Source organism: Coregonus clupeaformis, unplaced genomic scaffold, assembly GCF_020615455.1.
Source record: "Coregonus clupeaformis isolate EN_2021a unplaced genomic scaffold, ASM2061545v1 scaf2548, whole genome shotgun sequence".
Lineage (NCBI taxonomy): Eukaryota > Metazoa > Chordata > Actinopteri > Salmoniformes > Salmonidae > Coregonus > Coregonus clupeaformis.
This window is the reverse complement of record NW_025536002.1, coordinates 47,870-72,200: the sequence shown is the minus strand read 5'-3', so window position 1 is coordinate 72,200 and position 24,331 is coordinate 47,870. Positions and strand designations below refer to the sequence as shown.

Below are 24,331 nucleotides of genomic sequence, written 5' to 3'. Positions count from 1 at the left end.
ATTTAGATTTTGGCCACTAGATGGCAGCAGTGTGTATGCAAAGTTTCAGATTGATCCAGTGAAGCGTTGCAATACTGGACTATTTTGCATGAAGTCTGCCCAAATGTGCCGAATTGGTCAATTGATACATTTTCAAGTACATAACTATAGAGAACATACAAAAATTATATGGTAATACAAAATGTAAGTTTACACACTCCCAGGAATGTCATACATGATGGATCATTAGCTTATACACTAACTTTCACACATCTAGATGGCCGGGTGGGGTGGGTGTGGAGCCAGAGACAGCAAGGGTTCAAACTGTAGAACCCAGTTCCTACATTTAAAAATAAAATGGATTTTATCAAACAAAACTATGCTACATTTTATCTCTGGGACCCTCAGGATGACAAATCAGAGCAAGATTACTGAATGTAACGTACATTATTTACCTTCAGAGAGGTGAATGTATCAAACCAGTTGCCGTGATAAGTTTTTTGTTGTTGTGCACTCTCCTCAAACAATAGCATGGTATGTTTTCACTGTAATAGCTACTGTAAATTGAACAGTGCAGAATTTAAGCTTTCTGCCCATGTCTATGTCCTGGAAAGTTTGCTGTTACTTACAACAGTCATGCTAATCACATTAGCGCACGTTAGCTCAACCGTCCCGTATATGGGACACCGATCCCGTAGAGGTTAATTAATAAGTCCAACAATGGATGTAGCAACTAAGGGTTCTAGTTTTAAGGAACCAAACAGCTAACGTTGGGAATATCTTGAAAAACTCCTGATCCCAAACGGGGACCAAACTTGAACGTTTCCAGTCCTAGACCTATTTCCCTGGAATCTTCTGACTGTAACATCATACTACTGACATTCCATGGACCTAAAGAAAACGTATTGAATGTTGCCAGAACTTCCTGTAGAAATACGTTACATAAAGAACATTATAAACTGGGTTTGACCTATTGGTTCGAGCCCTGAATGCTGATTGGCTGACAGCCGTGGTATATCAGACCGTATACCATGGGTATGACAAAACACTTATTTTTACTACTCTAATTACATTGGTAACCAGTTTATAATAGCAATAAGGCACCTCGGGGGTTTGTGATTTTTAGCCAATATACCATGGCTGAGGGCTGTGTCCAGGCACTCCACGTTGCGTTGTGCCTTTGCGTCGTGCATAAGAACAGCCCTTAGCCTTGGTATATTGGCCATATACCAGACCCCCTCTGGCCTTATTGCTTAAGTAACCCACTGGGCACAGACATAATTTCAACATCTAGTTTGGAATTCATTTTGGTTGAGTTGTCAACTAAGGTGAATTCAACTTGAAATCAACAACAACAAAAATCACTGGGCACGCTAAGCCTCATGGTCTTCATGGTGGATAGATGTGGAGGAAGCTCACACTACCGCCCTGAACCAGAGCTAAATATGCTACTCGCTACCGCCCTGCTCCAGAGTGAGGTGTTTGATTACTCACATTATATGGATCCATAGTTGCTGGATCCATGGTTAGCCAATCTTTAACACAGACGCACCATCCAACATCTCCGGTAAAATTTACGGTAAGGTCTCCAACATCCGGAACAACAGACCGTTAATGGTTTCAAAGAGTGATCTAAGTAGTAGTCTCCAGAAACAATTCGTTGCTACTAATAAATGAAAATTGATTGTTCGGGGTTATTTATAGGCTAGATAACGTCACAATACTAATCGTCAGATTGGAACTCACAGAGATTCTGTAGCTCATTCTGTAAATGTTTTAACTCTACTTTGAGTCATAATGTAAGTAATTACACTGCACGCGACCACTATTGACATGGGACGGGTTGTTCATTTGAGTCAAATATTTGGCCACTTCCTTGTGTTTGTTTATAATTGAAAATCAATAAACAATTTATCGTAAAGTTTTGGTCACTCACATTTGTCTCGATTGATTGTTTCTAAATATTTCCCGCAAATGTTCCACTAGTAGCCTAGGCCTAGCCAACAAGACAAAATAGGTTTCAAGGGAACACACAGCAACACATTAAATTACTATTCTGTTCTATTTATGGGAACACCTATAGGGAACATGTAGTGTATGGAGAATTATGACTTTGCTAATGTTTTTAAGTGGAACCTGAGAGGATGTTTATTCAGTTTCAGAGGGAGCCGTTTTAAAGTGACACCTCATAGAACAGAGGGAGTCTGTGTGTTGTAGACAGGGGATTGGTCAGTATGGGGAACCCCCCATATTTTGGGAAAGATTATAAGTACTGGGTTTGAACAAAGAACATTAGAGCAGACATATTCTTTTCGGACACTGCTCTCCGGGTGATCTTGACATCTGTAAACTTATGCTGAAATCTTGTGATATAAATAAAACTTATGATCAAAGCTCAGTATAAGCGGACTCCTTTGTTGCAGCATAATTAGCCACATTAACTCGACACTACAAATGGCGACGAGTGATGAGTCGGATTGCGTCTCTACAGTGTTATATTCATGAGCAACGAAATGACTCTCGCTCAAGACGCCGGCTTATAAGGTGAGATTTCTCACGGTCTTGTGTGCGATTTCGTTCGTCTGCTTTTGGGTGTGTGCGCTGGGGAGATGTACCGTAAGGGACCGTTGTGTGCTGCTGTTGCTTTTATTGCTGCGAACGAGGGGTCTGGCCTAACCATTCTAAATTTGTTTGCACTCGTAAACAGCGCAAAAAGGGGGGAGTGTCTATAGAGATATTTTGCTTGAATAAGAGTTCAAGAACAATCGATTGAGAGAAATAAGGCCTAGGCATATGTATGTAACTTAGAACCGCTGTGAATCTACGGAAGCCCTCATGGAGGCGATCTCTAGGATGGGCCAAAAATCCTAATAACGCGTTAGGTGAGGTTAGGTAAGCCCAAGGGGCTTGAGGCTGTGGTATATTGTGATTGTATGTTACCGCTCAGCTGGTGGTTGACGAATCATTTGTTTGATGTAACCGCTCATTACAATTCCGGAGGGACCTCGTGGTAGCATAAATTTAGCAAACAATTATTTTTTACGACACGGCGGAGGGAGAAATGCTAAACGTGGCCTGCTAATAATGCTACATGCTAATGCTAATGCTAATTTATTCATGCTACATGCCAAATTTGATGCGGGTTACGTTCGATATTTTTTCCTTGGTGGTCCATTGGAATGGGTCGAGACACCAATATCGTGTTTAGATAGTTTGGGTTTGGTGCCTGATGTTTTGTGAGCTCTGTTAAGTGTTATTGTTTGTCTATAAGGGTAAAGGAGAGGAGGTATAGCGGGACTGCTAACATTCTGTTGTCTGGAGTGAAGAGAGCTGAGAGAGAGCCCCTTCCACTGTGAAATCGTAGTGATGAATGTACTGCGCATGCGTGTGATTTTGTGTCTCTAGAGTGACGTAGGGGTAAATAGGTCACTCCTCTGCTATACTCTGCTGTGGGGAGGCGCAGACGAACGAAGGAACAAAGAGTTAGACATTTAGAGTCTAATGGTGTATTTTGGTTGTTACATCGGCTGTTGTTTGAAGATGAAACTGTTTTCTTGAGACCTATTGAATTGATAAATTAGAGATATGTTGACGGATTAAAATAAATAAAATAAAATGTTATTGAGTTACTTATAATATTCCTGAGTTAAGTTTTTGCTTATTTCTTAGCGCGAATGTGACTAGAGGAATATTGAATGGTTGAAATAACTCAGTGACTGCATAAACTACTAAATTCTTGTCTGTTTGTTTGTTCTTTTGTGATATGAGAGACGATAAGAGGAACGAGAGGAGAGAGAAAAAGAGCGGAAGTGCTGACGTATACATCATGTGACAGGGTGTGACGCGTCAGAGTCTGCTGCAACAGGATCAAGTAAAAAAAAAAAATCAAGGCTAGTACTGTTTTGTTTACAAAAACCTTCCTATAAAGGATATTTGATGTTATGACAATTTGACAGGGACTTGGCAACAGACTGATCAATTGATGTAATTGCGTATTGGAGTTTTTGTGCATGAGTGGGTTTGATTACAGTTGTGTTGGGAATCGAGTACTGACATTATTCTGTAAAATTAAGATAATTGGATGCTTATTAAGCAATGGGGTTTATGAGTACTGTAGTGTTGCTGGATTATAGGTATTTTCTTTTTGGATTGCTCTGAAGTTGACTACTTGCATTTACTTTCCTGATTGGATGTGGTAAGATTGCCACTAATCAATAATTTGGTAAAATAAAATAAAATGAATAAATAAATAAATTGATCAATAAATGAATAAATTAATTGATTAATTAATTAATTTGGGGAAGAAAAAAAAAAGAGGAAAATAGGGAGGAAGCTATAGGCTACATAGTCTAAAATAAAATAATTCACAATAAAGGAATATAAAAGAGTTGTTACAATGGGGAAAAAGGACATCAAGACTATGAAGGTAATTACACCTGTTGATATAGTTGAAAATAGTAAACATTGCAATACCATTAACTAAAGGTTATCTGGAAAAGGGAATAAAAGTTGGCCTGACATTGAACAACCATGGCCAGTGGAAGGGACTCTTAACCCTTACATAATCAACATAATGAAAGTGCTTCTGTCAATTCATAAAGCAGTTCAAAAGAAAGGGAAAAAATGGGAACAACGTAAAGAAAAGAGACAAAGAGAGTTGGGTGTTCTTAAGTTGTTTGAAAATGAAGGACAAAAACTGATAAAAGATGCCAACGATAAAATAAACAAAGGTATAGAGAAAATGGTGAAACAAGGAAAGGCGACAGAAAAACTAATGGCAGAAGTCAGTACACCTTTCTCACATACGGATTCAGCAAAAAGACCCCCACCTTATGAGAAAGAAGTAGAGCTTAAGGACGTCTATCCTCAGCTTCCGGTGATCGTTCAGGAGGGTGATTATTGCATCAGAGATGAAGATGAACGAATAATAGAGAGAGGACAAGCAGAAACGACCATAAAAATTAATCCAAAACTCCAGAAGTAAGAAAAAACCGAGATGTCTGGAAACTAAGGGTAGAATGAGGTTCAGGAGAATGGAACTTGATGAAGATGATGATGATGATGATGATTCAGAGTGATTCAGAAGAGATCATGGGTGGATATGACCCTGTGATCAGATGGAGGTTGGCCAGAGCGGAAAAAAGGGGTGATGGATGTTTGAAGAAGAAGAATACAGGAGATTCGAGTTCTGATAAAAGCAAAGATGAAGACAGCGATAAAGAGTGGGAGAGTAAAGGTGCTTCATATTCAAGAGGATTTTATCCAACAATGACTAGCACAGAAGAAATAGAAAGAGATATAGACCGATGCGTATCATGCCTGGATAAAGCGAATAGTTTAGAAGAAGTAAAAGAACTGGATGAACAACTCAAGAAGCTGAAGATACAGAAGAAGAAACTGCTGAGAAAAGAATCCCAAGAATTTGAGAAAAAATATACATTGAGGCCAAGGAAAGAGGGCACTAGTAAGAAAATGATGCCAGTGATCATTCGAGGTCAAAACTTAGAATATAAGCCTTTGCAAAGTACCGATATGTCAGATATACTTGAGAAGCTGCCTACTCTTCAAGATGGAGCCTATCCTTGGATTTCAAAATTGGAAGAAATTACAGTGGGAACACAGTCTGCTTTAGGAGACATTAAGATACTTTTGGCTAATCTCCTTGGGATTCCAGGTATGGAAGAAATTTTTCAGAGAGCGGGACTCAATAGATATGTGGGGACTGCAGTGAACGACCCTGAATTGTTGGCTGCAACTAGGAATCGTCTGTGGAGAGCATTGAACGATACATTTCCAACAAATGTACATCCTGATAATATTCTGATTGACCCACTAGGACAACAAGAAAATCAGAGAGCCTATGTGTCAAGAGTCCATCAAGTGTGGAGAAATATTACTGGAAATGATCCAGATATGAGTCAAATTGAGCAGTCAATTTTGAGAGCTAAATTGCAGATGGGACTGCCCTCACCAGTAAGGAGTAAACTGGCAGAGGTGGTTGGACTTGGAAGCATGACAAAAGGCGTCTATACAGATCATATAGCCCATCAAGTGGATTTGTACAGAAAAAAGGAACACAACCAGAAAGAACAGGACCAAGAAACTCTCAGAAAACTCAATCAAATACAACTGGGGGAGAAGAAGAAGGAGAAGAGAAGCTTTGGTTATGAAGAACCAGGGTGAACCAAATCAACAATCACTGCTACAGCTTCAACTGAACAAGGTCAAATGCAATTGTACCAGCCACAACTAGAGGTAAAAGTTGTTATCATATCCATAGATAGTTTCTGGAAAGAGGACATTTCAGAGGAAGATAAAGGAGCAAGTGAAGATCATCTGGAGGACAGGTGAACCTTGAAGGAGCAAGGATTCTAGAGTGCCTAGAAGATCCGAAGGGGGGTGTCAGCTGGTAGCACCAATTAGGAAAAATATCAAACAATTGAAGTGAAAAAAAGGACTAGGAGAAGTGATAGTGGAAAAGCTTTTATCTGTGTTCAGCCTAAAGAGGTTAAACATCTCACTATGTAAAATTAACTAATTAGGATAGGGATTTGAGAGAGTAAAACAGTTGATTACTCTTAAGGAACCAATTGAGCTTTGCTATAAAAATCAAAAATTAAAATACCCATACTGGTATCAGAACATATACCTATTGCATTGTTGGGAAGAGAAGCATTGTGTAAGTTGAACTGTACAATAAGATGTACACCAGACGGCTGTCTGATAGAATATTTTTTAAAGGAGGCTAAGGTTAGGAGAAAGATTATAAAAGAGTATGGTTTTTGGGAATCATATTTGCTTGAAAAGACAATCTGTTTGAAAAATAATGTTAAAAGGGGTGACTGTTATTCTTGGTTACATTCCTACACCAAGAGGGGAATGAGATTTCAAACTAGGCTAAGAGATGTTCAATCGTTTGCCAAGTCTGTGTGTAAAGAAGTCAGAAGCAGGTGGGGACTTCCCGATCACATATTCTAATATTAGTGGTAGGGGATTTTGTGAATAAATCAGTGAAATGGGTTTTTGAAAAAGTTATGAGAACTAGGGTTGAAGGAACTCTAGGACAGTTAGCTAAGTTTCAATGTTAGTTAGTAGTAAGAGAGAGAGAGAACTAGTGGTGATAGATGGAAATACAAGTAAAGAGTTCAAAGCTTAGGGAGAATGGATGAATTAACAACAATGACATCAACACTTCCGTCTATTATAACGACAGCTATGATATTGAGATGGGTTGGAGTTGTGATGCCTGGAGACAACACTCAGATGCCGTTGTTGACTGTTCCTGATCTGGATGAAGATGGACAAGTGGGACTGGATGGAGTATTGATGGATAAATATCCTTTTTGATTATTTGATCATTTTTCTAATGTGTTTCAATATTAGTGTGATTTTAGTATTTTGTTATGAATCAAAGGGGGGAAATTGAATAATGTGATTCATTCATATATCATTTATATATCATTTTTTATATTCTTAGTTGATATTGATGTTTTAATTTGAATGTGTTGTTTTGCAAAAGATACTGTTTGGTCTTTTCTTTTCTTCCAGAAGCATTTGGGGGAATATGTAGAGATTGAAATACTCAAACAAGGACAATATGAAGGGACAATATGAAAGGAGAATATGAAGGGACTGGAGGAGATGGAACAAGGAAGGTGTGGAAATGTTCAGATTCCATCATCGAAGATGCATTGGAAGTCGACACTGTTGAGGAGATGAAGTGTAGTGGACTACATTCCAGTGTCTGCAATAAAATATAGACATATTTGCATGTGTAATACATAATTTGTGTCATATTCTTTCTGTATTAATTTTTGTAGAATGATATTTGATGTTATTGGATACATGTGGGGATCTTAGATGTTTTTGTTTATTTCGTGGAAGCTTAGGGACATGGAGTCTAGGCAGGGATAGAGATAATCCACAGTAGGGTCCGATGGGTCGACCAGCCTGAGAGTGGACATTTTGGATAGTATTTTGTTTGCTGGGGCTTTCATGTGTATTTAATGGCATCATAGTTTCAAATGCATTGATAAAGATTTATGAATTGATCTGGAGTACTTAAGTGGTTGACCTATGGGGCGGCGCACAATTGGCCCAGCGTCGTCCAGGGTAGGGGAGGGAATGGCCGGCAGGGGATGTAGCTCAGTTGGTAGAGCATGGTGTTTGCAACGCCAGGGTTGTGGGTTCAATTCCCAAGGGGGGGTATGAAAAAAAATAAAAAATAATACTCAAACTAAATAATGTATGCACTCACTAACTGTAAGTCGCTCTGGATAAGAGCGTCTGCTAAATGACTAAAATGTAAAATGTAATGTAAAAAATGGTTGCCTGGTGCAGAGGGGCCGTGAGAGAATTTTACTGTCTTGATTGATGGATATTTGGAAAGAAGGCTGCCAGACAGGTTTTTCGCTCTCACACTCCATAAAGATTTGTTCATATTTCATAGTAATGTATTCACACTCCATAAAGATTTGTTATATTTCATAGAAATATATTTACACTCAATAGAAAAATGTTTTTGGTTTATTGTTAAAGATACTCAATAAGATAAATTGTTACTTGTCATAATCCTATTATTTTTGTCTTCGAGACTTTTAGTTAGTCTCGAAGGGGGGAAATATGTAGTGTATGGAGAATTATGACTTTGCTAATGTTTTTAAGTGGAACCTGAGAGGATGTTTATTCAGTTTCAGAGGGAGCCGTTTTAGAGTGACACCTCATAGAACAGAGGGAGTCTGTGTGTTGTAGACAGGGGATTGGTCAGTATGGGGAACCCCCCATATTTTGGGAAAGATTATAAGTACTGGGTTTGAACAAAGAACATTAGCGCAGACATATTCTTTTCGGACACTGCTCTCCGGATGATCTTGACATCTGTAAACTTATGCTGAAATCTTGTGATATAAATAAAACGAATGATCAAAGCTCAGTATAAGTGGACTCCTTTGTTGCAGCATAGTTAGCCACATTAACTCGACACTACAAACACGCATAGGGAACGTGCATAGGAAATGTTTAGTCTGTCTGCATTACCAGTGTCTATTGGTAGCTTATAATGACAGACTCAATCACAAGGGATGACCACGAATAAATGTTAGCTTTGCTGTTAGCTGATTGCTTATCTGCTGAGACAGGGTGGTAGATGTTAAACCCCAGCTCTAGAACATAAGGATTAACAGATTTGTTTCAGACATGAAGCCGTCACTTTCTTAGAGATTGAAGACAGAATACAAGAATGTGTGAATGTAAATGTAGGTTGACTTGGATGGTGTGGGGTATGCCATTTGTTACAAAGGGGAGGTGACGAACTAATATTTAATGAAACAAATATTAGATAGGCCTACAGCAAAATTACTAAATTGTTATGTTGCTTTTAAAGCGCATTGATACATAGGCTAAATGTTTTGATGCATGTGGATTTCCAGTTGGGCGCCAGCGTCCTAATGATTGGGAGTGGTGCTGAAAGGACAGCTACTGCACCATACACAGAGCCTTTCGTTTCAGCAAAATAATGGCTATTCTGTTCTATTTAATTATATGGGGACTTGTTCTGTACAACCACATGGTGTGCATGTTTCAAAATATAAATGGATCAAAAGTGTTTAATGCTTTCTAATTCCATATGCTCCTTGTTGTAACACCCACCCGTAGTATGCGCTCCAGCAGGTATATCTCACTGGTCATCCCCAAAGCCAACACCTCCTTTGGCCGCCATTCCTTCCAGTTCTCTGCTGCCAATGACTGGAACGAATTGCAAAAATCTCTGAAGCTGGAGACTCTTATCTCCCTCACTAACTTTAAGCATCAGTTGTCAGAGCACCTTACCGATCACTGCACCTGTACACAGCCCATCTGAAATTAGCCCACCCAACTACCTCATCCCCATATTGTTATTTATTTTGCTCATTTGCACCCCAGTATCTCTATTTGCACATCATCTCTTGCACATCTATCATTCCAGTGTTAATACTAATTGTAATTATTTTGCACTATAGCCTATTTATTGCCTTACCTCCATAACTTGCTACATTTGCACACACTGTATATATATTTTCTGTTGTATTTTTGACTTTATGTTTTGTTTTACCCCATATGTAACTCTGTTGTTGTTTTTATCGCACTGCTTTGCTTTATCTTGGCCAGTTTGCAGTTGTAAATGAGAACTTGTTCTCAACTGGCTTACCTGGTTAAATAAGGGTGAAATAAAAATGTACAAAAATATTCTGCATGTTCCTAACTAAGGTTGGTTAGCTGGGCTATGTGACGTTTGATTGAGTCCTCTACCTCCATTGGCCTCTGAAAACATAGCATCCTCCTGACGAGTTGTGTGATTAGGGAAATTTTACCTAATGACTGTATCACAGGGCAGCAGTTCATTGCAATGACCTCCATAGCATGGATAGTGGTGCACCATCCCGTCCTCTTTCCCTTGTTTTGTTATCGCCCAAAGGTGTATTGTACAAATCCTTGGGAAAGGTCACATCAGCAGCCATGTGATTAATGAGGCAGTAAGCATTTATCCTTTGTTGATGGAAACAAATGTGTTTCTACTGAACTGGATGGAGCACAGATAAGAGTTTGGTTTCACTTGTGCTAAATGAAACAGGTCCAACTTAATATACAATTGATCCTCAGATAAAAGCTCATACATTTTACTTGTATTCTTATGTGAGTGGTGTGGTGCATTTCTTTGATTGATTGAAATGTAATGGATGCTATATATAGAAAACAGAGGGGAGTTTTGAGATCCATTATACACATTGTGGATCGTACGAGAACCAGTGTACCGGAGATTCCTTTCCTTTTCAAACACAACAGCTTGCCATGTCTTTGGCCACTCAGAAACTCTACATCGCCTTGAGTTATGCAGTTACTCTGATGTGGGTCAACCATGTCATGTTGTCCTTCTCTTTGAGGAACTGTTTGATCTGGACTTGAAATGACTCTAATGCAAACCTACATACTTTGATGACCACTAATCTCTTTATGTGTACGTTTTCAGTGACCTGTTACTATATCATTTTGGATTTCGAGAATAGCGAGATAATCCAGATAGCTAAAGTAATAACATGAGATTGAATCTGTCTTGGAGATAGCCAGGCCTGTTGCTGATGAAATGATAGTTCAAGTCCACCCACCTCCTAAGGGATATGTCTGGATCTGACATTGTGCCAGCAGCCAGCATCAGCTCACGTCCTCCACGTGTTAGTCTATCAACAATGGGACTCTGATAGTGTTAGGTTGAATCACTCTTTTCGTGTCTGTGATAGAGAGATTATGTTTTCACATGCAATGGTGGGAAAAGCAGGACATCAATTATGTGGGCAATGTAATCTTGATATGGGATGTCCATCACCTTATTTGTGTGGGTTTATTCCTCTTAGAAAAACCTACCAATATCACAGAAATACAAACATTTAAACTGGCTACGGATTCACACATAATTTTGGTATCTTTGGTATCCAATGGACTGATAGTGTGGGAGTGCTGGTTTATCATCTACTGTAGTTACAATGAATAAATAACAGGCATAAGCAAACTTTGTCTCATTGGATTTTATAAGAAGTATTATAAGCACAAGATGCTTGAGTTTATTTATTTTTTCTAAGTATGCTATGCTCCACTGCATCCTTTTTTTCTGGCAAAACAGCCTATGTGAGAAAGAGAAAATTAGTGACATCCCTTACCACAAACATACTTTACTGTTGAAAAGGTGCACTTATATCAACCTCAGAATTAAATTGACTAAAATAGATTAATTTGGATTGTTGTGGCAAAAAGGTGAGCTGGATTAAATCATGTAGTACCTAAAAAAGCCTTAAAATGTCCAGGGGAAGAGTCAACACATGTAGAAGTCCCAGGGGTGGACATGTGATCGCAACCAGAGTCCCATTCACCATCATCTGAACACAAATCAGGAGAGTCTTAATCAATTGTTAACTAAATGTAAACCATGTGCTAGAGAAAAAAAACATTAATTGAAGTCTGAACCCTGTTAGGATATAGAGTAGTCAATGGTGGGCATTATTTTGCTCACCAGCCCAATCAGGCTTGTTACAAGAGTAGAGACTATATTTACTATCCAAAAGGTCACTTACCTTCCGGCACACACATTGGTGAGAGAGGTCTGAGCATGTGAGCCAGGGCAGTGTCTGATATTCCAGGCCCAGCTTTGGTAGTTGTACCTGGATAACCTGAATATTTGCTAATTGGAGCACCTGTTACGAATGGAAATCAGTGTTATATAAGGTATATGACTAGCTGACTGTAATATTCATATGTGTCAGCATACTGAATTGTAATTGGATGCATTATACTGTCATATCATACTGTGCTATGATTGGTTAAGACCACCCAGGTGATGAGGTCATTCTAAAGATGATCATTGCCAGAGACACATGGACATGCCAGTTATAGCTAGTTAATAAAGAGCTACGTTTATAAATATCCTGTCATCCTGCATTTTATTATTTTGTACAAAGCATGCAAAACAAGACATGGTGTCAGAGTAAAAGGACTAAAAGATGGATTTTGCTGGAGTTCCTTCACCTCGAATGGATTGGGGGTCTACAAATCTACCCGATGCATGGCGTAAGTTCAAACAGCATGTGGAGCTGATGTTCACGGGTCCTCTGAAGGAAAGAGGAGAAGAGGAAAAGTGCAGCTACCTGCTCCTCTGGATCGGTGAAAAGGGGAGAGACATTTACAACACATGGACACTTACCGAGGCTGAATCAAAGGTACTGAAAACATACTATGATCGTTTTGAAGCATATGTTGTGCCAAAGACCAATACAATTTTCGCTAGGTACAAATTCCATGAGAAAGTACAAGGCGCTAGCGAATCGTTTGAACAGTTTGTCACTGAGCTGCGTCTGCTTGTGAAAGACTGTGATTATGCAAACAAGGATGAGATGGTCAGGGACCGTATTGTATTTGGAATACACTCACCGCGAGTGAGAGAGAAACTTTTGAATGTTGGATCAGAGTTAACGCTGGACAAAGCTATCGACATAGCCAGATCTCACGAGCTAGCACAGGTTCAGATGAAAACCATTTCAGGCGGCAGCACGAGCGCATCACGTGAACAAGCAGTGCACGCAGTCAGGCAGACATCAAAGCACACCTCCAGTGCCCAGAGAGCATGTTTCAGAACGGAGACAGACAGAACTCCAAAACAGAGCGACACAGACTCCAAACGCCCCAAAACATGTGGATATTGTGGATACAAAGTGCATGGCGAACAGGGGAATTGCCCAGCTAAAGGCAAACAGTGTACTAAATGTGGAAAATGGAATCACTTTGCAAAAGTGTGCAGAGTTTACCGTGGAAAAACAGTACATACAGTGAGTGAAGATGAAATGTCAATCAAAGAGTCAAATGCTGATGAACTGTTTATTGATTCAGTGACACAGAAAAGTCAGATATCAGAGACAGAGCAAGCCTTTGCTGACATTGAGATAGGAAGACAAGGCACAGAGCTAAAATTCAAACTAGACACTGGTGCACAAGTAAACATTATTCCTCTGAGTAAGTACAGAAGCTTGACATCTGAGTGTGAGCTACAGCCCACCACGCGCAGACTGACTGGTTATGGTGGTGAACAGCTCCCAGTAAAAGGCACATGCACTCTCAAATGCAAATACAAGGAAAGGGACATGATGTTGGACTTTTATGTTGTTGACACTCGAGCACCTGCAGTGCTAGGTCTTAAAGCATGTTTAGACATTGACCTTATCAAGCTAGTTTTATCACTGACAGCACCAGTAGAGATAGAGAATGTCATGGAGGAGTTTGCTGATGTTTTTACAGGAATAGGACTATTCCCAGGAGAATGTACCATTCACCTTGACCCAGACGCAACCCCTGTGGTCTACCCACCGAGAAAGATTCCACTTGCTCTCCGCGCCCGTCTGAAGAAAGAGTTGGAGAGCATGGCGCAATCTGACATCGTCACCAAGGTTACAGAACCGACGGATTGGGTCAACGCGTTAGTGGTGGTGGAGAAACCACGCACAGGCAAGCTCAGATTGAACAAGGCTATCAAACGCCCCCATTACCCCTTACCGACGCTAGATGGCATCACACACAAGCTAGCGGGCGCACGCTACTTCAGTGTCATGGACGCCAGATCAGGCTACTGGGCTATCAAGCTCACAGAAGAGTCATCTAAGCTCACAACGTTCAACACACCGTTTGGACGCTACAGGTTCCGTCGCCTGCCTTTTGGGATTATCTCAGCCCAAGACGAGTTTCAGCGAAAGATCGACGAGGTGTACGAAGGCCTCGACGGAGTCGTGGCAATTGTGGACGACATCCTTGTCTATGGTCGAACCAAAGAGGAACACGACAGAAACCTCAACGCGATGCTGCAAAGGTCCCGCGAGAGAGGAGTCCGGCTCAACCCCGAGAAGAGCACAGTCGGCGCTACAGAGGTCAGCTACTTCGGACATCTTCTCACAGCGAATGGAATCAAGCCAGATCCGCAGAAGATCTCAGCCATAAAGGAAATGGAGCCACCAAAGAACCGCGCAGAGCTGGAAACAGTGCTTGGCATGGTCAACTACTTAGCCAAGTTCGCACCCAGCCTCTCCAATGCTAATGCACCCCTGCGTCAGCTGCTAAAGCAGTCCAGTGAGTTCCTCTGGGACAACCAACACGACATCGCTTTCCAGAAAGTGAAAGACTTGATCACGAGAGAACCAGGACCAATCCTTGCCTACTACGACCCCAACAAAGAGCTCAGACTCCAGGTGGACGCGTCAAAGTATGGACTAGGGGCAGTGCTACTGCAAGAAGGAAAACCCATCGGCTACGCTTCCAAATCTCTCACAGACTGTGAAATCAACTACGCTCAAATCGAAAAGGAGCTGTACGCCATTCTGTTCGGATGTAAGCGTTTCCATCAGTATGTCTATGGACGACAAGTCATTGTGGAATCAGACCACAAGCCCCTCGAGTCAATCATGAGGAAACCGTTAGCCGCAGCCCCGCCAAGGCTACAGAGAATGATCCTTCAACTACAAAAATACGACTTCACAATCACTCACCGTCCAGGCAAAGACATCCCTGTCGCAGACACACTCTCCAGGAACTTTCTTACCTACAAGGACAGCAGCCTCAGTGAAGGCATGGACATGCAGGTGCACACTGTGTACAGCAACTTACCAGTTAGTGACACAAAACTGAAGGAGATCCGAGCAGAAACAGAAAAAGACACACAACTCACACAGCTGAGGAAAGTCATACAGTCAGGATGGCCTGAGGAGAGGAGAACATGCCCTCAGAGCGTCTCAGAGTTCTGGAACCATCGTGACGAACTATCACAGATCAACGGAATAATTTTCAAAGGAGAGAAAATCATCATTCCTACCAGTCTCAGAGAAGAGATTTTGACAAAGATCCATGCTGGACACATGGGCATGGAAAAGTGCAAACAGAGGGCACGGGACATTTTGTTTTGGCCCGGAATGTGCAAACAAATAGAGGACATGGTTGGTAAATGCCCCACCTGTCTTGAACGACGCCCCTCAAACACCAAAGAGCCAATGTTACCTCACCGTATCCCAGACCGACCCTGGCAGGTCGTGGCAACCGATCTGTTCACGTGGAACAACGAGGACTACATTATAACAGTGGACTACTACAGCAGATACTTCGAACTCGACAAGCTTCACAGCACCACATCTGCAGCTGTGATACACAAGCTGAAAGCAGCCTTTGCCAGGCATGGCATTGTAGAGACTTTAATATCTGACAATGGGCCCTGTTACAAATCAAATGAGTTTGAATCCTTCACAAAAGCATGGGAGTTCACACACGTCACCACAAGCCCACATTACCCTCAAAGTAATGGCCTTGCTGAAAAATCTGTGCAGATCGCTAAATCACTCATGGACAAAGCAAAAGCAGACAAGAGAGACCCCTACCTCAGTCTCCTTGAATACCGCAACACTCCAGTTGACAACTTCAAATCACCAGCCCAGCTGTTGATGAGCCGCAGACTTCGCTCAATCCTTCCCAGCACCAACCAGCAGCTGCAACCTGAGGTCGTCAGCTACAAGGAAGTGCATGCAAAACGTGCACAGAGACAACAACAGCAAAAGCGATACTACGACAGGTCAGCCAGACCACTGCCACCACTGAACGACGGAGAGTCAGTTAGAATCCAGGAGCATGGCTACTGGAAGCCAGCAGTCGTCATCCAACCAGCTGACACTGAACGTTCATATCTCGTTCGCACCGCAGAAGGAGCGGTGTACCGCCGCAATCGTCGTCACCTACTGAACACAAAAGAACAACACACTGACGAGATGAACTGTTCCCCTGAAAGAGAACGGGGTGGACTAAACACAGACACAACACAACATACACCATACTTACCTGCAACACCACAAGAACTGTTGACTGACACAGAAGCATGCTCAGCTTCATATCACACAAGGTCAGGAAGAGAGGTCAAGCCTAGAGCTGTCCTAGACCTGTGAAATGTCAAAGGGTGTAGGCGGATCGCTGCCCTAAAAGAGTTCCAGACTGTAAACTTGTTATTGAAAGTTAACTTGAAATGCTTTGGTATGGTATTTGTTTGATATGTTGAGATGTCATTGCTACAGTGAAAAGCTGAGTTGCTGAGAAATATTTGTTCTAAAAGTAACAGTATGCTGAATCATTGTTTGTCTGTTATGTTGATGCAGTTGGTGCAGTTTAAATGGTTACTTACCTCGAGTTCAAACTACAGAGCATATATTCAAAAGAAACGCTTTATTGTTCTACATATTTTTTCATTTTTTTTAAAGAAGGGGGATGTAATATTCATATGTGTCAGCATACTGAATTGTAATTGTATGCATTATACTGTCATATCATACTGTGCTATGATTGGTTAAGACCACCCAGGTGGTGAGGTCATTCTAAAAGATGATCATGGCCAGAGACACATGGACATGCCAGTTATAGCTAGTTAATAAAGAGCTACGTTTATAAATATCCTGTCGTCCTGCATTTTATTATTTTGTACAAAGCATACAAAACAAGACAGTCTGTTGTTCCGGATGTTGGAGACCTTTCCGTAAATTTTACCGGAGATGTTGGATGGTGCGTCTGTGTTGAAGATTGGCTAACCATGGATCCAGCAACTATGGATCCATATAATGTGAGTAATCAAACACCTCACTCTGGAGCAGGGCGGTAGCGAGTAGCATATTTAGCTCTGGTTCAGGGCGGTAGTGTGAGTTTCTCCACACTATCACCATGGACCAGAGTTAGCAAGTACCCAGTGATTTTTGTTGTTGTTGATTTCACGTTGAATTCACCTTAGTTGACAACTCAACCAAAATGAATTCCAAACTAGATGTTGAAATTATGTCTGTGCCCAGTGAGTTACTTAAGCAATAAGGCCAGAGGGGGTCTGTTATATAGCCAATATACCAAGGCTAAGGGCTGTTCTTATGCATGACGCAAAGGCACAACGCAACCTGGAGTGCCTGGACACAGCCCTCAGCCATGGTATATTGGCCATATATCACAAACCCCCGAGGTGCCTTATTGCTATTATAAACTGGTTACCAACATAATTAGAGTAGTAAAAATTAGTGTTTTGTCATACCCATGGTATACGGTCTGATATACCACGGCTGTCAGCCAATCAGCATTCAGGGCTCGAACCACCCAGTTTAAGCATTCAGGGCTCGAACAACCCAGTTTATAATGTTCTTTATGTAACATATTTCTCCAGGAAGTTCTGACAACATTCAATACGTTTTCTTTAGGTCCATGGAATGTCAGTAGTATGATGTTACAGTCAGAAGATTCCAGGGACATAGGTCTAGGACTGGAAACGTTCCAGTTTTGTCCCCGTTTGGGATCAGGAGTTTTTCAAGATATTCCCAACGTTAGCTGTTTGGTTCCTTAAAACTAGAACCCTTAGTTGCTACATCCATTGTTGGACTTATTAATTAACCTCTACGGGATCGGTGTCCCATATACAGGACGGTTGAGCTAACGTGCGCTAATGTGATTAGCATGACTGTTGTAAGTAACAGCAAACTTTCCAGGACATAGACATGGGCAGAAAGCTTAAATTCTGCACTGTTCAATTTACAGTAGCTATTACATTGAAAACATACCATGCTATTGTTTGAGGAGAGTGCACAACAACAAAAAACATATCACGGCAACTGATTTGATACATTCACCTCTCTGAAGGTAAATAATGTAGGTTACATTCAGTAATCTTGCTCTGATTTGTCATCCTGAGGGTCCCAGAGATAAAATGTAGCATAGTTTTGTTTGATAAAATCCATTTTATTTTGAAATGTAGGAACTGGGTTCTACAGTTTGAACCCTTGCTGTCTCTGGCTCCACACCCACCCCACCCAGCCATCTAGATGTGTGAAAGTTAGTGTATAAGCTAATGATCCATCATGTATGACATTCCTGGGAGTGTGTAAACTTACATTTTGTATTACCATATAATTTTTGTATGTTCTCTATAGTTATGTACTTGAAAATGTATCAATTGACCAATTCGGCACATTTGGGCAGACTTCATGCAAAATAGTCCAGTATTGCAACGCTTCACTGGATCAATCTGAAACTTTGCATACACACTGCTGCCATCTAGTGGCCAAAATCTAAATTGCGCCTAAACAGCATTATTATATTGTGGCCTTTCTCTTGCATTTCAAAGATGATGGAACAAAAAAATATATAGAAAACACGTTTTTTTGTTTGTATTATCTTTTACCAGATCTAATGTGTTATATTCTCCTACATTCATTTCACATTTTCACAAACTTCAAAGTGTTTCCTTTAAAATGGTATCAAGAATATGCATATCCTTGCTTTAGGTCCTGAGCTACAGGCATTTAGATTTGGGTATGTCATTTTAGGCAAAAGAAAGTGTACGATCCTTAAGAGGTTCATGATATATACCCATTTGATTCTTGAAGAATATAATTATAAATGCCTCATGATCTTAATTCAACTGTCATATGTACCCCATCAGAACCCAAAATAGAAGCTTGTTTTACTCCAATGTGTGTAAACAATGTAAATGTAATGAAAACAACACTGTATAACCTTAAAACATGGTTAAAACTGTAATTTTGATATCATGGATGGCCAGCTCTGTCTGAATTTGAGAGTGGTTATATTTCTCCAGGCCCATCCCTTAGTTTTTTACCAAAAGAGAGGTGGGGTGTCCGCTTTGTTATTGTTTCAATTAAGGATTCTAGCTTTAAAAGGTCTCGGTATAATGTTTTCTCCAATACATTCTGAGAACATTAAAAGGGATTCAATTTATACTGTACCTTCCAGCTTTTTTGCTTTGATAACAGGTTTTGCTCTTTAAAGTTGTTCTCACCTGACTGTCTCCATGTTGATTATGTTGTTAAGGCTGATGCAGACGGGTTTTACGTGGGCGATGATTATGGATATTTCCACTGGAATGAAGAACATGGCCATTGGGGTAAGCATTTCACACCTCTGTTGGGTCTTGGTTTAATCATTGTATTACCATTCCTTTATGGAAATGAGAGGATCAAGCTTCTGCTCTCATTCTTTTTACAGAGAGGTGGACCCTAAACAACAACGAGTACAACTATGAGTATGCGTACAAGTATGACCAGGATCAACCTGGTCAAGGGGCCAAATGGGAAATAGAGGCTGGTTCTTCTCAGATTGTCGATGCTCCTGCCCATCTCCCCCTCCCTACTTCCTCTGATCTCCCTCAGCAGAGCCCACAGGAGCAGCCTGGATTCCTCGCAGCATCCCCTTGGCCTCTTGCAAAGTAAGCACTTTGTTCGTTAACACAGCATTGACATCTGCACAGCTACACAATCCACCAGATACATTCATTTTGGGATTTGGAGTGCTATGATTACACTGCCTTTACAGTGAAGTTGATTGAGATGTTGGACCAATGTAATGGAGTTTCAGATTACCTGGATTACCCAGAGTACCTAGATTGAGTTCAGATCTGAAATATAAAGACTGTTTCGTATCCACGGTATGAAGCCTCTTTCCACACATTCTAAACAACCTGGTGTGTTTCCTCTCCTGTAGCGTTGGGACTCTTGAGGAGATGATTGAGATTGCATGGCAGAAGTGTCAGGAGTACCAATCTAAGTTCTTCATGTGGTATTGTGTTACCCTGTTGTGCACACAGAGTAGGGCACAGGTACGTTTATTCGTTGGATGAGACAGCAGAGTTAGAATGGATGATGAGGGAGGGGATGATTATTATGGTTTGCATATTCATAAGTAAGCAAACAGATATGTTTTAGGCCATGCGTCTATTACATTGTAATTGATTATATGTTGTTTCTGGACTAAACTTCTCTTTCTATACCACTATCTATAGCCCTTCTCTCCACCAGTGAAGCCCATCGTGGCTGAGCTGCCCATCTCTCCACCAGTGAAGAACATCGTGGCTGAGCTGCCCATCTCTCCACCAGTGAAGCCCATCATGGTTGAGCTTCCCATCTCTCCACCAGTGAAGCCCATTGTGGTTGAGCTTCCCATCTCTCCACCAGTGAAGCCCATCGTGGCTGAGCTGCCCATCTCTCCACCAGTGAAGCCCATCATGGTTGAGCTTCCCATCTCTCCACCAGTGAAGCCCATCGTGGCTGAGCTGCCCATCTCTCCACCAGTGAAGCCCATCATGGTTGAGCTTCCCATCTCTCCACCAGTGAAGCCCATCATGGTTGAGCTTCCCATCTCTCCACCAGTGAAGCCCATCGTGGCTGAGCTGCCCATCTCTCCACTAGTGAAGCCTGTCATATTTGAGCTTCCCATCTCTCCACCAGTGAAGCCCATCGTGGCTGAGCTGCCCATCTCTCCACCAGTGAAGCCTGTCATGGTTGAGCTTCCCATCTCTCCACCAGTGAAGCCCATTGTGGTTGAGCTGCCCATCTCTCCACCAGTGAAGCCCATTGTGGCTGAGCTGCCCATCTCTCCACCAGTGAAGCCCATCATGATTGAGCTTCCCATCTCTCCACCAGTGAAGCCCATCGTGGCTGAGCTGCCCATCTCTCCACCAGTGAAGCCCATCATGGTTGAGCTTCCCATCTCTCCACCAGTGAAGCCCATCATGGTTGAGCTTCCCATCTCTCCACCAGTGAAGCCCATCGTGGCTGAGCTGCCCATCTCTCCACTAGTGAAGCCTGTCATGTTTGAGCTTCCCATCTCTCCACCAGTGAAGCCCATCGTGGCTGAGCTGCCCATCTCTCCACCAGTGAAGCCAATCATGGGGCACAGGATTTCTTTAATTCACCTCCACCACAGGGATGCCAAAGGGTACAGGATTTCTTTAATTCACCTCCACCACAGGGAAGCCAAGGGGCACAGGATTTCTTCAATTCACCTCCACCACAGGGATGCCAAAGGGCAAAGGATTTCTTCAAATCACCTCCACCACAGGGATGCCAAGGCGCACAGGATTTCTTCCCTCCACATCCAGTGGAGCCCATCGTGGTTGAACGGCCCATCTCTCCAGTGGTAGCTGAGTCTCTTCAGAGATTTGACGTAGGCTACTCACTCCAAACTGTCCCTTTTAATTTGTACATCACGGTCGTATTTTAACTGCAATCAGCAATTCTCACGTTTATATGTTGTTGTTTTTTTACTTTAGCTTATTTAGTAAATATTTTCTTAACACTTATTTTCTTAAAAAGTAATCGTTGGTTCAGGGCTTGTGAGGAAGCATTTCACGGTAAGGTCAACACCTGTTGTATTCGGTGCATTTGACAAATACAATTAGATTTTATTTTATTTGTTTATGTCTTTTCCCAGTTTGCCCCACCACCGCGGAAAAATAAGCCACTGAAGGATCTAACACAGCGACATAAAAAAAGACAGAAAGACATGGAAACTTCAGTTCCACAGGCCAGACCTACTCTGCCTCCTCCCAGCCTATCGGATTATTTCCCTTCACCTACACCACAGAGATGCCAAAGGACCCAGGATTTCTTCCCTCCACCTCCAGTGAAGCCCATCGTGGCTGAGCTGCCCATCTCTCCACCAGTGAAGCCTGTCATGTTTGAGCTGCCCATCTCTTCACCAGTGAAAACCAGCTGAAGGGTCTGAAACAGCAACATAAAAAAAGACAAAAAGACATGGAAACTTCAGTTCCACAGACCAAAACTACTCCACCTCCTCCCTGCCTATCGGATTATTTCCCTCCACCACAGGGAGGCCAAGGGGCACAGGATTTCTTCAATTCACCTCCACCACAGGGATGCCAAAGGGCACAGGATTGCTTTAATTCACCTCCACCACAGGGATGCCAAGGTGCACAGGATTTCTTTAATTCACCTCCACCACAGGGATGCCAAAGGGTACAGGATTTCTTCAATTCACCTCCACCACAGGGAAGCCAAGGGGCACAGGATTTCTTCAATTCACCTCCACCACAGGGATGCCAAAGGGCAAAGGATTTCTTCAAATCACCTCCACCACAGGGATGCCAAGGGGCACAGGATTTCTTCCCTCCACATCCAGTGGAGCCCATCATGGTTGAACGGCCCATCTCTCCACCAGTGAAGCCCATAGTGGTTGAACGGCCCATCTCTCCAGTGGTAGCTGAGTCTCTTCAGAGATTTGACGTAGGCAACTCACGCCAAACTGTCCCTTTTAATTTGTACATCACGGTCGTATTTTAACTGCAATCAGCAATTCTCACGTTTATATGTTGTTGTTTTTTTACTTTAGCTTATTTAGTAAATATTTTCTTAACACTTATTTTCTTAAAACGTAATTGTTGGTTCAGGGCTTGTGAGCAATCATTTCACGGTAAGGTCAACACCTGTTGTATTCGGTGCATTTGACAAATACAATTAATAGATTTTATTTTATTTGTTTATGTCCTTTCCAAGTTTGCCCCACCACCGCGGAAAAATAAGCCACTGAGGGATCTAACACAGCGACATAAAAAAAGACAGAAAGACATAGAAACTTCAGTTCCACAGGCCAGACCTACTCCACCTCCTCCCTGCCTATCGGATTATTTCCCTTCACCTACACCACAGAGATGCCAAAGGGCCCAGGATTTCTTCAATTCACCTCCACCACAGGGATGCCAATGGCCAAAGGATTTCTTCAATTCACCTCCACCACAGGGATGCCAAAGGGCACAGGATTTCTTCAATTCACCTCCACCACAGGGATGCCAAAGGGCCCAGGATTTCTTCAATTCACCTCCACCACAGGGATGCCAAAGGGCCCAGGATTTCTTCAATTCACCTCCACCACAGGGTTGCCAAAGGGCCCAGAATTTATTCGATTCACCTCCACCACAGGGTTGCCAAAGGGCCCAGAATGTCTTCCATTCACCTCCACCACAGGGTTTCCAAAGAGGCCAAAATGGAGTTAACCCATATTCAATGAAAGTAGGTGATTATGCTTTAGCTAGCTCACATTTCACACACACACAGAGAGAGAGAGAGAGAGAGAGAGAGAGAGAGAGAGAGAGAGAGAGAGAGAGAGAGAGAGAATTGTCAGCTAGTCATATACCTTATATAACACTGATTTCCATTCGTAACAGGTGCTCCAATTAGCAAATATTCAGGTTATCCAGGTACAACTACCAAAGCTGGGCCTGGAATATCAGACACTGCCCTGGCTCACATGCTCAGACCTCTCTCACCGATGTGTGTGCCGGAAGGTAAGTGACCTTTTGGATAGTAAATATCCTCTCTACTCTTGTAACAAGCCTGATTGGGCTGGTGAGCAAAATAATGTCCACCATTGACTACTCTATATCCTAACGGGGTTCAGACTTCAATTAATGTTTTTTTTCTCTAGCACATGGTTTACATTTAGTTAACAATTGATTAAGACTCTCCTGAATTGTGTTCAGATGATGGTGAATGGGACTCTGGTTGGGATCACATGTCCACCCCTGGGACTTCTACATGTGTTGACTCTTCCCTGGACATTTTAAGGCTTTTTTAGGTACTACATGATTTAATCCAGCTCACCTTTTTGCCAAAACAATCCAAATTAATCTATTTTAGTCAATGTAATTCTGAGGTTGATATAAGTGCACCTTTTCAACAGTAAACTATGTTTGTGGTAAGGGATGTCACTAATTTTCTCTTTCTCACATAGGCTATTTTGCCAGAAAAAAAGGATGCAGTGGAGCATAGCATACTTAGAAAAAATAAATAAACTCAAGCATCTTGTGCTTATAATACTTCTTATAAAATCCAATGAGACAAAGTTTGCTTATGCCTGTTATTTATTCATTGTAACTACAGTAGATGTTAAACCAGCACTCCCACACTATCAGTCCATTGGATACCAAAGATACCAAAAGTATGTGTGAATCCGTAGCCAGTTTAAATGTTTG

At 41.7% G+C, this 24,331-nt stretch overlaps 1 long non-coding RNA gene across 2 annotated transcripts; it reads left to right on the top strand.

The window, feature by feature from the left end:
* The first annotated feature begins 23,164 nt into the window (after positions 1-23,164).
* LOC123488890 lies at positions 23,165-23,914 on the top strand. 2 transcript variants are annotated; one of them, XR_006660325.1, is made up of 3 exons: positions 23,165-23,373; positions 23,525-23,644; positions 23,840-23,914. It is a non-coding gene; the product is annotated as an uncharacterized LOC123488890 (long non-coding RNA). The 2 variants fall into 2 exon arrangements; XR_006660324.1 differs by having other exon boundaries at positions 23,339-23,369.
* The last annotated feature ends 417 nt before the right edge of the window (positions 23,915-24,331 follow it).